The sequence below is a fragment of the Hemitrygon akajei genome, unplaced genomic scaffold (genome assembly GCF_048418815.1).
Source record: "Hemitrygon akajei unplaced genomic scaffold, sHemAka1.3 Scf000034, whole genome shotgun sequence".
Taxonomy (NCBI): Eukaryota; Metazoa; Chordata; class Chondrichthyes; order Myliobatiformes; family Dasyatidae; genus Hemitrygon; species Hemitrygon akajei.
In genome coordinates this window covers 57484-74078 of record NW_027331920.1, presented here as the reverse complement: position 1 = coordinate 74078, position 16595 = coordinate 57484, and positions in this window count along the sequence as shown.

Below are 16595 nucleotides of genomic sequence, written 5' to 3'. Positions count from 1 at the left end.
CCTGTCTCTCTCTCTCTCCCACTCTGTCTCTCCATCTTTTTCTCTCACTCTCTCCCCACCTTCTTTCTCTGTCTGTCTCTCTGTCTCCCTCCCTCGCTCTGTCTCCCTTTCTCTCTGACTCCCTCTCCCCACCCTCTTTGTCTGTCTGTCAGTCTTTCTCTGTCTCTCTCCCTCTCTCTCTGTTTCTCTCTGCCTGTCTCTCTCTCTGTCTCTCGATCACTCTCTTTCTGTCTCTCTCTCCATCTCTCTCTCTGTCTGTCTCTCTCTCCGCCCCTCTCACTGTCTCCCTCTCTTTCTCTCAGTCTCTGTCTCTCTCCCTCTCACTCTCTGTTCCTCTCTCCCTCTCTGTCTATCTGTCTCTTTCTTTCTCTCTCTCGCTCTCTGTCTCTCTCCCTCTCTCTCCCTCTCTCCATCTCTCTGTCTCCCTCTGTCTCTTGCTCTCCCTCTCTCTGTCTCTCTCACTCCATCTCTTCCTCTCTGTCTCTGTCTCTTGCTCTCCCTCTCTCTGTCTCTCTCTTTCTGTCTCTCACTCTCTCTCTCCCCCTCAGTTCTTTCTGTCTCCCTCTCCCTCTCACTCTCTCTCAATGTCTTACTTCCTCTCCCTCTGTCTCTGTCTCCCTCTCTTTCTCTCCGTCTCTGTCTCTGTCTCTCTCACTCTCTGTTCCTCTCTCTCGCTCTCTCTGCCTCTCTTTCAGTCTCTCTCTCTGTCTCTCCCACTCTTTCTCTCACGCTCTCCCCACCCTCTCCCTCTGTCTCTCCGTCTCCCTCTCTCTCTCTCTCCATCTGTCCCTCTCTCTCTCCGCCTCTCTCTCTGTCTCTCTCACTCTCCGTTCCTCTCTCTCCCTCTCTCTGTTCCTCTCTCTCCCTTTCTCTGTCTCTCTCTTTCTGTCTCGCCCTCTCTTTATCTCAACCTCTCCCCACCCTCTCTCTCTGTCTCCCTCCGTCTCCCTCTCTCTCTCCATCTGTCCCTCTCTCTCGCCCTCTCTCTCTGTCTCTCTCTTTCTGTCTCTCACTCTCTCTTCCCCTCTCTCTCCCCCTCTCAGTTCTCTCTGTCTCCCTCTGCCTCTCACGCTATCTCCCTCTCTCTCTATCACTCTACCTGCCTATCACTCTCTCTTCCCTTCTCTATCTGTGTCCCTCTCCCTCTCACTCTCTTTCAATCTCTCACTCCCTCTCCCTCTGTCTTCCTCTGTCTCTCCCGCTCCGTCTCTCTCACTCTCTCCCCACCCTCTCTCTCTCCCTCTCCCTCTCTCCCGCTCAGTTCTCTCTGTCTCCCTCTCTCTCTCTCACTTCCTCTGTCTCCCCTCCCTCTCCCTGTCTCCTTCTCTCTCACTCTCTCCTCACGCTCTCTCTGTCTCCCTCGCTCTGTCTCTCTCTCCATCTCTTCCTCTCTCTCTCCGCTCTCTCTCTCTGTCTCTCACTCTGTCTCTTTCTGTCTCTCTCTCTCCCCCTCAGTTCTTTCTGTCTCCCTCTCCCTCTCACTCTCTCTCAATGTCTTACTTCCTCTCTCTCCCTCTCTGTCTCTTTCTTTCTGTCTCGCTCTGTCTCTCCCTCTCTTTCTCTCACTCTCTCCCCACCCTCTCTCTCTGTCTCTCTCCGTCTCCCTCTCTCTCTCCATCTGTCCCTCTTTCTCTCCCTCTCTGTCTCTCTCTTTCTGTCTCTCACTCTCTCTTCCCCTCTCTCTCTCCCCCCCTCAGTTCGCTCTTTCTCCCTCTGCCTCTCCCTCTCTCTCCCTCTCTCTAGCACTCTCTCTGCCTATCACTCTCTCCTCTCCATTCTGTCTGTCTCCCTCTCCCTCTCTTTCGATCTCTCACTCCCTCTCTCTTCCTCTGTCTCACCCGCTCCCTCTCTCTGTCTCCCTCTCTCTTTGTCTCACTCTCTCCCTCTCTTTCTCTCACTCTCTCCCCACCCTCACTCTCTGTCTGTCTGTTTCCCTCTCTCCTTCTCTCTCTCCCCCTCTCTGTCTCTCCCTTTGTTCCTCACTCCCTCTCTCTCTCTGTCTCTCCCTCTCTCACACTTTCCCCACCATCTCTCTCTGCCTGTCTCTGACTCTCTCCCTCTCAGTCTCTCTGCCTCTCTCTCTCACTCTCTGTTCCTCTCTCCCTCTCTCTCTGTCTCTCCCTCTCTCTCTCTGTCTCTCTCCCACTCCCTCTCTCTCCCAACCCTCTCTCTCTCTGTCCCTCTCCCTCTCTTTCTCTCTCTCTCCCTCTCTCTCTTCCTCTCTCTCTGCCTGTCTCCCTGTCTCCCTCTCCCTCTCTTGCTCTCCATCTCTCTGTCTCTCTCCCTCCCTGTTCCGCTCTCTCTCGCTCTCTCTCTGTCTCTCACTCTCAGTTCCTCTCTCTATCTCTTCCTCTTACCCTCTCTCTCAGTCTCTCTCCCTCTCTCTGTCTTACTCTCACTCCCTGTTCCTCTCTCTCACTCTCTCTTCCTCTCTCTCTGTCTCGCTCTCTCGATCTTTCTCTATCACTCCCCACCCACACTCTCTCTCTGACTGTCTGTCTCTCTCTCTCTGTCTCCCACTTTCTTGCTGTCTCTCTCTGCCTGTCTCTCTCTCTCCCACTCTGTCTCTCCCTCTTTTTCTCTCACTCTCTCCCCACCTTCTCTCTCTGTCTGTCTCTCTGTCTCCCTCCCTCGCTCTGTCTCCCTTTCTCTCTGGCTCTCTCTCTCTCTGACTCTCCCACTCTCCCCACCCTCTTTGTCTGTCTTTCTCTGTCTCTCTCCCTCTCTCTCTGTTCCTCTCTGCCTGTCTCTCTGTCTCCCTCTCTCTCTGTCTCTCTCTCCATCTCTCTCTGTCTGTCTCTCTCTCCGCCCCTCTCTCTGTCTCCCTCTCTTTCTCTCTGTCTCTGTCTCTCTCCCTCTCAGTTCCTCTCTCCCTCTCTGTCTATCTGTCTCTTTCTTTCTCTCTCTCGCTCTCTGTCTCTCTCCCTCTGTCTCCCTCTCTCTTCCTCTCTCCATCTCTCTGTCTCCCTCTGTCTCTTGCTCTCCCTCTCTCTGTTTCTCTCACTCCATCTCTTCCTCTCTGTCTCTTCTCTGTCTCTTGCTCTCCCTCTCTCTGTCTCTCTCACTCCATCTCTTCCTCTCTGTCTCTGTCTCTTGCTCTCCCTCTCTCTGTCTCTGTCTCTTGCTCTCCCTCTCTCTGTCTCTCTCTCCATCTCTTCCTCTCTCCTTCACTGTCTCTCACTCTCTGTTCCTCTCCCTCTCTCTCCGTCTCTCTCTTTCTGTCTCTGACTCTCTCTCTCTCTCTCTGTATCTCACTGCCTTTCTCCCTCTCTCTCTCCCCCCTTATCTCTCCGTCCCTCTCTCACTCTCTCTCTTTACATATACAATTCCTCAATTTCTCTGTCTCTGTCTCTGTCATCTTTTTCTCATCCGTACTCTTTTGCACCCTCCCCCTCTTTCCTCCAAACATTCTTCCCTACACAGTCACTAACCTGCATCTTTCCCTTATTGTCTCTTACTCCGTTTATGCCTAACCTTTCGCTTGCCTCTCGTTTTCTCCCCAATTCCCCCTTTCCTGTAGCTTGCTGTCTCCGCCACCCACCCGTCCAGACCAGCACCCCTCCCTCACCCCGCACTGTGCTGACGGTTTTACACACTCAGTGGATTACAGATGCTGTATAATTTCTCGTCGGTTGGAAAGATTCAATGTTCTCTCAGCAGATGAAGGCTTGTGTTTTCCGGGAGAGGCCTGTTTGTTTCCGTTTAGTGTGCTGCAGAATAGGCGGCGGAGGAGTGTGGAGAAGGGGGGGGGGAGAGAGGGTAAGTGAGGACGTAACAGAGGGGGAAGAAGAAGGGAAAGGAGAGGGGTAGAGAGGAGAAGAGAGAGAGGGAGAGAGATAGAGAGAAAGAGAGAGAGAGTGACAGGCAGAGAGAATGAGGGGGGAGAGAGAAGAGGAGAGGAGAGATGAGCGTAGATTGTGACATTTGCTTTCAATGATTCAAGATACAGTGATAACTTTTGATTCGCAGCCCGTCCATAAAGATCAATTCATCACCTCGGGACTGGGAGTGCGGGGTCGCGAAATGTGAGGGGACAATTAATTAACTTAACGAATCATACAGTCCAATTAATCACAACACTGCATTAGGGAGATTGTGAAGTTAGTGGTCCATCTCTCAGGAAGTCAGAATGTTCGACGTGTGTGGGGTCTTTGATAATGTGGACTGTTTTATCGAGGCAGAGAGATGTGTAAACAGTGTCCACAGTTTCCATGATGTACTGAACTTGTTCACAGCTCTCTGCAGTGTTTCCGGTGGTGGCCAGTGCTGTTGCCGTGACAACACGACTAGTCTCCGCACAGGATGTGTTCTGTAAAAATAGATGATGGTCGTCCAGGAGGCGCTGATTTTCTTCAGCCTCTGGAAGAAGCAGAGAGGCCGCTGAGCTTTCTTGGCGATAGTGTCCTTGTGGCTGGACAAGGACAGGCTGTTAGTGGTGTTCACACTCAGGAGATTGGAGCTCTCAACCCCCTTATCCTCTGCCGTTGATGTAAACAGGAATGTCTGCATCGCCCCGGCTGACTTCCTGTTGTCAGTAACCAGCTCTATTGTGTTGGTGAAATGGAGGGGGTGGGGAGTGTTGATACCAGGTCACAGAGCTCTCCAGCTCCGACCCGACACGTGGGTGGAGGAGGTTTACAGGAGTAAATTCCAACCGTGTGCAAACAGCACTGGCTCTGTGAACACGGGTGGAACTGTCCAGACGGACTGAAGGATCTATTTACGCGTTTTCCCCCGAATCTCGTCCTTCTCTCTCACTTTTCTCACTCTCACCTTGCTCTCTCTAGTCTCTCTCCGCTTCTCGTTTCTCATCCCAAACTCTACTATCCCTCCCCCTCACTCTCCTCCATTACTCCCCACTCCCTCCGCCTTACACCACTCTCACACTGACCCCTCACCCTCTGCTTACTCCCTACCTTTCTGAATCCTACGTCACTCATATGAAACATATTCCTCCCGCGCCCTCCTCATCCAGCCGAAAGCCCTTATCTGCTGTCGCTTCCGCAGGACACGAATTTACTCAACTTCCGGTGACTCTAATTCACTATCAAACCCTCAGCGGAGAGGGAGGGAGAGGGCGAGGGGAAGTATCAGACCATTGGGAAGAGGGTGAAACAAAGTTTTTGTCACTCTCTCGTACTCTCTGTCTCCCTCTCTCACACTCTCTCTCTCTCCCCATCCTCTCTCCCTTTCTGTCTCCCTCTCTCTCTCTCTCTGTTCCTCTTTCTCTCTCCCTCTCTGTGTCTCTCCCTCTCCCTCTCTGGTCTCCCTCTCTCTGCCTCTCCCTCTCTCTCTCCCTCTTTCTCTGTCAGTGTACTATAAAGTCACGGATGGAGGAAAGGATATGCAGTCTGGGAGATAGGCGGAGCTGGGGTCACTGAACGAAGCCAATGCCGAAACAATCAATTGCTGACTCGGTCAGTTTCACTCCTCCCTCTCCATCTCCGTCTAACTCTTTCCCCTCTCTCCGTGGCCGAAGGACAGATGTGACAGTGGTGAAGAGAGAAAGAGAGTGAGGGAGAGAGATGTTAAGAGACAAAGGGTAGACTATAGGGGGGAGAATGGGAGAGTGCGGGTAAGTAGGTTGAAGAGGGTAAGAGTGGGATGAGCGAGTGGGTGCAGTGATAGAGGGTGAAGAGAGGCACCGAGGGAAGGAGGAAGGAAGGTGGAGGGTAAGAACGTGAGCAAAGATAAGAGGGTGGGGAGGCAGAGAGGGAGAACAATTTTACGTGAAATTTGGGCAAACAAGAGAAGGAGAGCGGGAACAGGGCTGGGTTAGAGAGGGAGGGAAGGAGAGAGGGGGAAAGGAAGGAGTGGACCAGCGTGGAGGCGGGAGAGATGGAGAGGGCTGGAGTGGAGGAGAGTGTGGGAGTGATTGCGAGAGTAATACAGGGGAGAAGTCTGTGTGTTGTGTGTGTGTGTGTGTGAGAGAGAGAGAGTGATGAAGGGGAGACAGAGAGACTGCAATGAACTGTCGGGATGAGAGAGGGACAGAGGGAGTGAGAGCGCTTGGGAGAGATAGGTAAGAATGGAGGAAGGGAGAGAGGTGCAGGAAATGGGAAAGGAAAGGGACAGAGAGGAGGAGATGTAACGGAGAACAACACACACAAAATGCTGGAGGAACTCAGCAGGTCAGGCAACCTCTATGGAAAATAATAAAGAGTGGACGTGTCGGACCAAGATCAGCAAGATGAGAGGATTCGATCAGTGGGGAGTGGGAACTTTCCGAGGATGCTGTGGGATTGTTTGTTGACCCTTTGTTTGTTGGATTACAGTAAGTGAGAAGTATATATAATGAAAAACACAATCCCAAGTCTAAAACAAACAGTGAAGGAATTGATGAAGGAACAAGTGATACCAACAATTTACTAAACAAGTGTAAACAGAGCACAGAATCATTGATCTGAGAGAGGGGGTGTAGTGGGGGTGAGTGTGAGAGTGGGGGAGACTGGAGAGGGGTGGAGAAAGGGGAAAAGGGAAGGGGAGAGGGAGGGAAGAGGGATGAGAGTGAAAGAAAGAGAATGTGGGGAGAGAGGGTTCAAGAGTAGGAGAATGGGGTATACTGGGGAGGGAAGAGTGAAGCAGAGAGTTGGGAGAGAGTGGGAAGTGTGGGAGAGAGTGTGGAAGAGGGGAGGAGAGTGTGAGAGAGAGGAGAGAGTTGAGAGAGGGAAGGGAGCGAGAGAGAATGGTAAGAATGAAAGCGAGGTTTGTAGGCAAGAGAGTGGGAAGGGGGGAGGGACAGAAATGGATGGGTATGGAGTGGGAGGTGCCTCACCTCATCTTGCCTTGATGACGGACGCTGCTTTTCCTTTTGCTAAGGCAGAGGTTGATGGACTTTCGATCGGTCAGGACATGAAAGGATACGCGGCGAAGGCAGGAAAATGGGGCTGGGAGGAAAAATGGATTTACCATGATGAAGTGGCAGAGCAGTTTTGATGGGCCAAATGGCCTAATTCTGCTTCTATCTCTTATGGTCTTAGAGCAGCCTCTCATTCAATGAGAGCAAGAGCAATGAACTGGTTATGGACTTTGGAGGAGGAAACAGGAACCCATGAGGCAATCCTCATCGGGGCTCAAAGGTGGAGACGTTCAGCAACTTTAAATTCCACAGTGTTAACATTTCAGAGGATCTGTCCCGAGCCCGGGACACAAGTGCAATTACAAGAAAGCAGGAACTGTCTGTCCTCAGTAGTATGGCCCAGCACATCATAGTAGATATGGCCCAGCACATCACGGGTAAAACTCTCCTCACAACTGAGCAAATCTCTACGGAGTGCTGTCGCAGGAAATCAGCATCCATCATCAAGGACACCCACCACCCAGGCCAAGCTCTCTTCTCAATGCTGCCATCAGGAAGAAGGTGCATGAGCCTCAGGAGCCTCAACCCCAGGTTCAGGAACAGTTATTACACTCAACCAACAGGTCCTTCTTTCTTTTTACAGTATTTTTATTCAGAAGAAAAAAAAAGATTTACAGAGTGCAACACATAGATATATCTCAACATAACTTGTGTACATTCATATATTGTAATAAAATTGATCAAAATGTTATAGCATAACACATAAAAGTATACCACTCTGTAATCAAAAATTTAAAGATAGGTCATACATCATAAAAGAAATGTTTTAAATATATAAAAAAAGTCAACCCTCTACCAACTACCAAAGAAAAAAGCTGATGGATGACAATGGATAATTAGAAAAAAAAACATATTCACTTAAGAAGAGAAGATAAAAATATACATAAAAGTCTGTGCACTGTTAAACTTTATAAATTGGAAAAGTAATTTAGGAAAGGTCCCCAAATATCATAAAAAGATTGTTTCGAATTTAAGACTGAGCAGCGGATCTTTTCTAAATTTAAATACGACATAATATCACGTAGCCATTGAAGATGTGTAGGAGGGGTACACTCCTTCCATTTACGCAAGATTGCTCTCCTTGCTAAAAGAGAGGTAAAAACTAAAACCTGTATGTTAGGAGTATTTAAAGTTATATCTTCATTTGCAATCATATCAAACAAGGCAGTAAGGGGATTTGGGTCAAATTGTACCCTAAAAAGTTGGGAGAAGGTATGAAATACTTTCCGCCAAAACTTTTCAATTGTAGGGCAAAACCAAAGCATATGAATTAAAGAGGCATCAGCAGAGTTGCATTTATTATAAAGTGAAAAAACATTCGGGTAAAAACTGGAGAGCTTCTGTTTAGAAATGTAAGCTCTATGAACCACTTTAAATTGAAGAAGAGAATGACGAGCACAGAGAGATGATTTATTAATCCGCTTAAGAATTTTATTCCATCTATCATCAGAAATCTGACAATTTAGGTCATCCTCCCAAGCTTTTTTATTTTATCTAAAAAGACTTGTCTAGAATCAATCAACAAGTTATAGATACCGGTAATAGAACCATTAACAAAAGGTTTTAAATTTAAAAGATCATCCAGTAAATTTTTATCAGGACCTATAGGAAAAGTAGCTAATTGGAAATGTAGAAAATCTCTAATTTGAAGGTATCTGTAAAAATGTGATTTTGGGAGTGCAAATTTATTTGACAATTGGTCAAATGATGCAAGAGATCCTGAGATAAACAAGTCCCAAAAACACTTAATACCTAGTTCATCCCAATCCTTAAAGACTTTGGCAGTCATGGAAGGGATAAAAAAAATAATTAAGGAGAATGGGAGATGATAATGAAAAATTCGCTAAACCAAAAAATTTTCTAAATTGAGACCAGATCCTTAAACTTTGCTATTCCCACAACCAATGGACACAATCAACAGCTCTTCATCTCATGTTCTTGATGTTTATTTCTGGGATATTGTTTAGTTTTATTTCTTTTGTATTTGAATTTTGTTGTCTTTTGCACATGGTTGTTTTGTTTGTCCTGTTGGGGGCGATCTTTCATTCATCTTATAATGGTTCTTGAGTTTACTGAATTTACAATATAATCAAATCCCAGGATTATACATGGTGACATGCCTATACTTTGATAATACATTTACTTTGCACATTTTAAATTGTACATTTCAATTTGTAAATAACTCTGAAACACAAGAGCGGGTTGTGAGCTCAGTCTGCTGGGTAAATTATTTTGTTCTGATCTGAATGGTCGGGCCAACACTGTGACCCGTCTTTCGAGGCACACCAATTACTGGAAATATTCCTGAATTGAACTGGAAAGCCTCAAATACTCTGTCTCTCTGCTCAAGCGTGCGAACACACACACACACGTTTCAAAACATCGACAATCATACCAGTACCTAAAAATGCCAGGGTGACCTGACTCAACGACTGTCGCCCAGTGACGCTCACTACTGTGATGAAGTGCTTTGAGGGGCTGGTCATGACTAGAATCAACCCCTGTCTTGTGTGCAGGGACCCACTGCAATTTGCCAATCGCTACAATCTGTCAACAATTCTCACTGGCTCACACTCGGCCTTAGATCACCAGGTCAATAGCAATACACAAGTCAGGCTGCTGATTACAGCTCAGCGTCCAACACAATCAAGACCCTCAATTGTAATCAACAAGCTCCAAAACCTGGGCCTCTGTACCTCCTTCTGCAACTGGATCCTCACCAGGAGACCCCAGTCTGTGTGGATCAGAAATAACATCTCCTCCTTGCTGACAATCAACACTGGCACACCTCAACGATGCGTGCTCAGCCCACTGCTCTACTCTCTCTACACCACGTCTGTGTGGCTAGGCTCATCTATAAACTTGCCGATGACACAACTATTGTTGCTGGAATTTCAGATGGTGACGAGGAGGAGTACAGGAGTGAGATAGATCAGCAAGTTGAGTGGTGTCACAGCAACAACCTTGCACTCAACATCATGAAGACAAAGGAATTGATTGTGGATTCAGGAAGGGGAAGTCGAGGGAACACACACCAGTCCTCATTGTGGGATCAGAAGTGAAAAGGGTGAGCAGTTTCCATTTCCTGCCTGTCAACATCTCTGAGGAACTATCCTGGGCCCAACATATTGATGCAGTTACAATGAAGGCACAACATCGGCTATATTTCATTCGGAGATTGAGGGGAATCGGTCTGTCACTAAAGACACTTGCAAATTTCTACAGATGTACTGTGGAGAGCATTCTAACTGGTTGCATCACTGCCTGGTGTGGAGAGGCCACTGCACAGGATCGGAAAATGCTGCAAAAAGTTGTAAACTCAGCCAGCTCCTACATGGGCACTGGACTCCACAGCATCCAGGACACATTCAAAAGATGATGCCACAAAAAGGTGGCATCCATCATTAAGGACCCCCATCACCCAGGACATGCCTTCGTCTCATTGCTACCATCAAGGAGGATGTACAGGGGCCTGGAGACACACTCACCGGTTCAGGAACAGCTTCTTCCCCACCATCAGATTTCTGACTGGACAATGTGCCGATAAACACTTCCTCAGAATTTCCCCTCACTTTTTGCACGACATTTTAAATATAATTTTACACATACTAATTGTAATCTGTAGTTTTTATTACTAAATATTGCAATCTACTGCTGACAAATTTCACCACATACGCCAGTGATATTAAACCTGATTCCGAAACACAAACACACACAGCTGGGCTCAGACATACAACACTCCCACATTCCTCCCTTTGTGACACCCTGCTTGTTCCGTGGCCCCCGGTATGAAGCTCAAACTGTTGCAACACCTGCCCTTTAAATTCATGGCTGAGGCTGTGTTGTGTCTGTTCACTGTTTGAGTTCGATATTAAATGAAGAGCATTGAATGGAAAGGAAGGTTTGAATACAAGAATAAAGATCTCCTCTGAAGGTATATGGGGTCCTGGTGAGAGCGTACATGGAACACTGTGCACAGGTCTGGTCTCCCTCCCAGAGTCAACCTGTGGGATGAAGGGAATGAAGAGATTTCCCAGATTGATTTCGGAGGTGAGGTAGTGTCCTCGGAGAGATTATACTGACCGGGCCTGCCTCAAAATTAGAGAAATAAAAGGTCGTCTGACTGAGACAGACGCAGTCTCACAGGGTATTGACAGGGTAGAGGCAGGAATGATGTTTCCTTTGGCTGTGGTGAGGAATGGGGGTCACAGAATCCGAGATCACCTCAGCAGGACTCAGATGAGCAGAAATTTCCTCACCCAGAGGGCAGCGAATCTTTGGAATTTTCTCCACAAGGTTTCTAAATTCGAAGGACAAATTTTGGGGCTCTGCGATGCTGGGAATGTTGCGCGAAAGTGGCGCTGAGGTCAAAGATCAGGCATGTTCTGAGTGAAAGGCAGAACAGACACAAAGGGCCGAATGGCCTGCTCCTGTTTGTTATTTTCTAAAGTCCGAGTTTACCTTTGCGCCTGGTTCTCGCTTGACCTTCAGCCTGTCCTTTTGCACAGGGGAGCGCTCACAGCACCGGAGTTCCGTCGGCAGCCGCTGCGGGCCAGCTCCCGTATCCCAGCAGCAGGAGACAGGACTGGGAGGGAACTCCGGACAATAGGCCCCGATCCACGGCGGGGAAAGACCCTCTGTGTGGCTGAAACATCTCACGGAATCTCCGCCCGAATCTTCACCTCCGCCGTCGGAAGGATTCAAAACACCGGCCGCTGTTGCAGCCTTTACCCGGGGAGCTGCTCCCAATCTCGGGTCTTTCACCGGGTCCACTCGTTCCCGATTCCAAACTTCGGTCCGCCCAGCGTCCCGCCCACTGACACACCTCAGCCAATGGAGGCAAGCTTCTCCCAGCGGTGTTCTCTGATTGGCTGTGAGTGTTTCCGAGGGCGGGCTGCTGCCGGGTGCCGGAGATGTCAGTCACTGTTTGTTCCCAGAATCAAAGCAAGTTCCCCGCGGCTCAAAGTTCAAAGTAAAGTTTATTATTAATTTTTTTATTTTTATTGAACACAAACAAAAACAGAAACACTAAACATATGCTAACAAAGCCAGGGAATCACACAAAAGCAGCAACGAATATATAACTATTAACTTTAAATATGCAAATAAACAAGGAAATCCACTCTAAATACTTTTGGACAGAAGGAACTGTATCTAGGAGGAGTCACAAAACAGGAACATTTACAGAGATAACGCAAAACATTCACAGATTTGTACAGTCTTTACAGCCTTCTGGTTATGGGAATTTTTCAGAGTATAAACGTATAGTTTGAAGTCTGATGTAAAAAATATAAATGAAGGTTTCTTACTGCTGTGATTGCATTTATGGATATAAAATCTGCTGCAAATTAACAAAAGATTTATGCTAAATAAATGATCCTATGAGATTTGGTGTTATTAGTAAACCCAAATAAGACATTTTGAAAACAAAAAGTAAAATCCACATTAATATATTGATCTATAAATTGACAAGCAACAACCCAAAATGTTTTAACACATTCACAATCCCAAAATAGATTAAATAAATCCTCTGGATATAAACCGCAAAACGAACAGTTAGTTTCAATATCAGAATTAACCCTTGTCAAATAAACATTGTTTGGATAATATCTATGTATAATTTTAAATAAGCCCCAGATACTCCTCCACCTCAGATTCCCCAAGCGACTATTCCAAAAACCAACAGAGTCACCACATACAATTCCTACAAACATACAGAGCAAAGCTACAGAACGGTAACTATATCTGGATCAATGAAAGATCAACCAGAGTGCAGAAGACAACAAACTTCGCCAATGCAAATAAACAACGAGAACATGAAATAATCGCAGTGGCTGCCGATAGATGTCCGGTGCGCTCAGCTCTCCCTATTCAATCTGACAGGCCAAGAAACAGTGAGGCGCAAAGGTAAACTCGTGTTTCAGAAAATCAGAAATAGAGAAGGCGTGGCCATTCGACCTCTTGCACCTCTTCTGCCCTTCACTCAGAACATGCTTGTTCTTTGACCTCAGCACCACTTTCCTGCAACTTCCCATCACCGCTGAGCCCCAGGATATGTCCATTCAATTTAGAAACCTTGTGGGGATAATTGCAATGATTCACTGCACTCTGGGTGAGGAAATTTCTCCTCATCTCAGTCCAGCTGAGTTGTCCTCGGATTTTAAGTCTGTGAGCGCTGGTTCCACACCTTATGGGAAACATCATTCCAGCCCTTTCACTGTAAATATCCTGTGAGATTGTATTTCTCTAATTCTGAGATGACAGGAATGTGATCTGTCTCAGTCAAACCACCTCTTATTTCACTCATTTGGAGACAGTCCCAGTACGATGATTTGTTGTGGGAGCATGTCTATGGACAAGTGAGGGCGGTTATCCTGTATTGTTCCACAGCCTGATGGTTGAGGGGTAGTAACTGTTCCTGACCCTGGTGGGGCGAGTCCTGAGGCTCTTGTACCTTCTACCTGATTACAGCAGTGAGAAAAGAGCCTGCCTGTGTGGTGAGCCTGATCACAGCCGCCTGTATCACCGTTCCCTCTGGCCTGCCCGTACACGGGACCAAAGGGATTGTGGAGAGTAAATGTGGTACTCTGTCGAGTATCACTGTGATCCGTCCCGTCTGGCCTGCCCTATCCGGGACCAAAGGGATTGTGGAGAATAAATGTGGTACTCTGTCGAGTATCACTGTGATCCGTCCCCTCTTGCCTGCCCTATCCGGGACCAAAGGGATTGTGGAGAGTAAATGTGGTACTCTGTCAAGTATCACTGTGATCCGTCCGTTCTGGCCTGCCCTATCCGGGACCAAAGGGATTGTGGAGAGTAAATGTGGTACTCTGTCGAGTATCACTGTGATCCGTCCCCTCTTGCCTGCCCTATACGGGACCAAAGGGATTGTGGAGAGTAGATGTGGTACTCTGTCGAGTATCACTGTGATCCGTCCCCTCTGGCCTGCTCTATCCGGGACCAAAGGGATTGTGGAGAGTAGATGTGGTACTCTGTTGAGTATCACTGTGATCCGTCCCATCTGGCCTGCACTATCCGGGACCAAAGGGATTGTGGAGAGTAGATGTGGTACTCTGTCGAGATTTACTGTGATCCGTCCACTCTGGCCTGCCCTATCCAGGACCAAGGGGATTGTGGAGAGTAAATGTGGTACTCAGTCGATTATTACCATGATCCGTCCCCTCAGGCCTGCCCTATCCGGGACAAAAGGGATTGTGGAGAGTAAATGTGGTACTCTGTCGATTATTACCGTGATCCGTCAACTCTGGTCTGCCCTGTCAGTGACCAAAGGGATTGTGGGGAGGAAATGTGGTACTCTGTCAAGTATCACTGTGGTACTTCCCCCTGGCCTGCCCTATCTGGGACCAAAGGGATTGTGGAGAGTAAATGTGGTACTCTGTCGAGTATCACTGTGACCGTCCCCTCTGGTGGCTCCCGGTCACCTTCGGGCGTCTGCCTGAGAAAGGGGAACCCACTCCCTGTCCCTGTCCGAGAGGTTCCATATATAACCCTGAGGAGTGGCACAAGTCACCGGGCAGGGTCTGGAAAGGGGAACCCACTCCCTGTCCCTGCCCGAGAGGTTCCATATATAACCCTGAGGAGTGGCACAAGTCACCGGGCAGCGTCTGGAAAGGGGAACCCACTCCCTGTCCCTGCCCGAGAGGTTCCATATATAACCCTGAGTAGTGGCACAAGTCCCCGGGCAGAGTCTGGAAAGGGGAACCCACTCCCTGTCCCTGCCCGAGAGGTTCCATATATAACCCTGAGGAGTGGCACAAGTCACCGGGCAGCGTCTGGAAAGGGGAACCCACTCCCTGTCCCTGCCCGAGAGGTTCCATATATAACCCTGAGTAGTGGCACAAGTCCCCGGGCAGAGTCTGGAAAGGGGAACCCACTCCCTGTCCCTGCCCGAGAGGTTCCATATATAACCCTGAGGAGTGCAGGCAAGTCCCCGGGCAGGGTCTGGAAAGGGGAACCCACTCCCTTTTTCAATGAATTTAGGTAAAGGCCCTGGTCCAGATGGTTATACTGCTGAATTTTTTAAATCCTTTTCTTCTATACTCGCTCCTTGGCTTTGTAAAATTTTTAAAGATGCGTTAACCGTAGGTAAATAACCACAATCTTTTTATGATGCCTCCATTTCTCCAATTCTTAAAAAAGATAAAGACCCCACTGAATGTGCATCCTATCGGCCAATATCCTTGCTGAATACAGATTCTAAGATTTTTACCAGAATTTTGCCAACTAGATTAGAAAATGTATTACTTCAAATTATCTCTGAAGATCAGACCGGATTTATTAAAAACTGTTATTCATCTTTTAACATTAGAAAATTTATTAATATAATTTATACTTCTTCATCTAAAATACCAGAATGTCATTTCCTTAGATGCTGAAAAAGCATTCGATAGAGTTGAATGGCCATATTTATTTAATACGTTGCAGAATTTTAATTTTAGCTTGAAATTTATATCATGGATTAAATTAATCTATTATAATCCTTTTGCTTCAGTTCTTACCAATAATCAAAGATTTCCTTTTTTTCAGTTGTCCCGTGGTACGAGGCAAGGCTGCCCTTTAAGTCCTCTATTATTTGACATTGCTTTGGAACCTTTAGCCGTTGCCATTCGTGAATCACCTAATATTTTTGGTACTACCTGTTGGTAAGGGACTTATAAGTTATCATCATATGCTGATGATGTTACTATACATATCTGACCCTGAGATATCTATTCCTGATATTTAATCCTTGCTTGCTCAGTTTAGTAGCTTTTCTGGCTACAAACTGAATTTTAATAACAGTGAATTATTTCCATTAAATATGTCAGGACCCGAACTCCATCTCCTCACTACCGGTTCTCTGTGCACACTCTCCCTTTTCCCCACTCTCTTTTAAGAGTCAATTGCGCTCCCTATTCATCAGAATTTATGTCACCTGGGGCCAGGTCTGACACAACAAATTGAGATTTGTTAACTTAAAGGATTGAGCAGGCTTGGATCTGAGACAGTTTAGAAAAGTCTGCACTGCCAGCCGGACACACTGATCTGTCCAGGGGTTTGCCGGCATTGGACTCTCACGTATCCTTAAAACGAGCTATAAAGTACGCAAGGGATTCTCCTTTTTTCTGTAGTTATCGGGTAAATTCACCAAAATCCGCATGCAGTCGGGCTGTCATTCAAATGGGTTCCCTTACCTCAGTGACCCACCGTGCCATGGCTTGTATTACATCAGCCCCTCTGGTGGCTCCCGGTCACCTTCGGGCGTCTGCCTGGGAAAGGGGAACCCACTCCCTGTCCCTGCCCGAGAGGTTCCATATATAACCCTGAGGAGTGACACAAGTCCCCGGGCAGGGTCTGGAAAGGGGAACCCACTCCCTGTCCCTGTCCGAGAGGTTCCATATATAACCCTGAGGAGTGGCACAAGTCCCCGGGCGGGGTCTGGAAAGGGGAACACACTCCCTGTCCCTGTCCAAGAGGTTCCATATATAACCCTGAGGAGTGCAGGCAAGTCCCCGGTCAGGGTCTGGAAAGGGGAACCCACTCCTCGTCCCTGTCCGAGAGGTTCCATATATAACCCTGAGGAGTGGCACAAGTCCCCGGGCAGGGACTGGAAAGGGGAACCCACTCCCCTGTCAGTATCCGAGAGGTTCCATATATAACACTGAGGAGCGGCACAAGTCCCCGGGCAGGGTCTGGAAAGGGGAACCCTCTCCCTGTCCCTGCCCGAGAGGTTCCA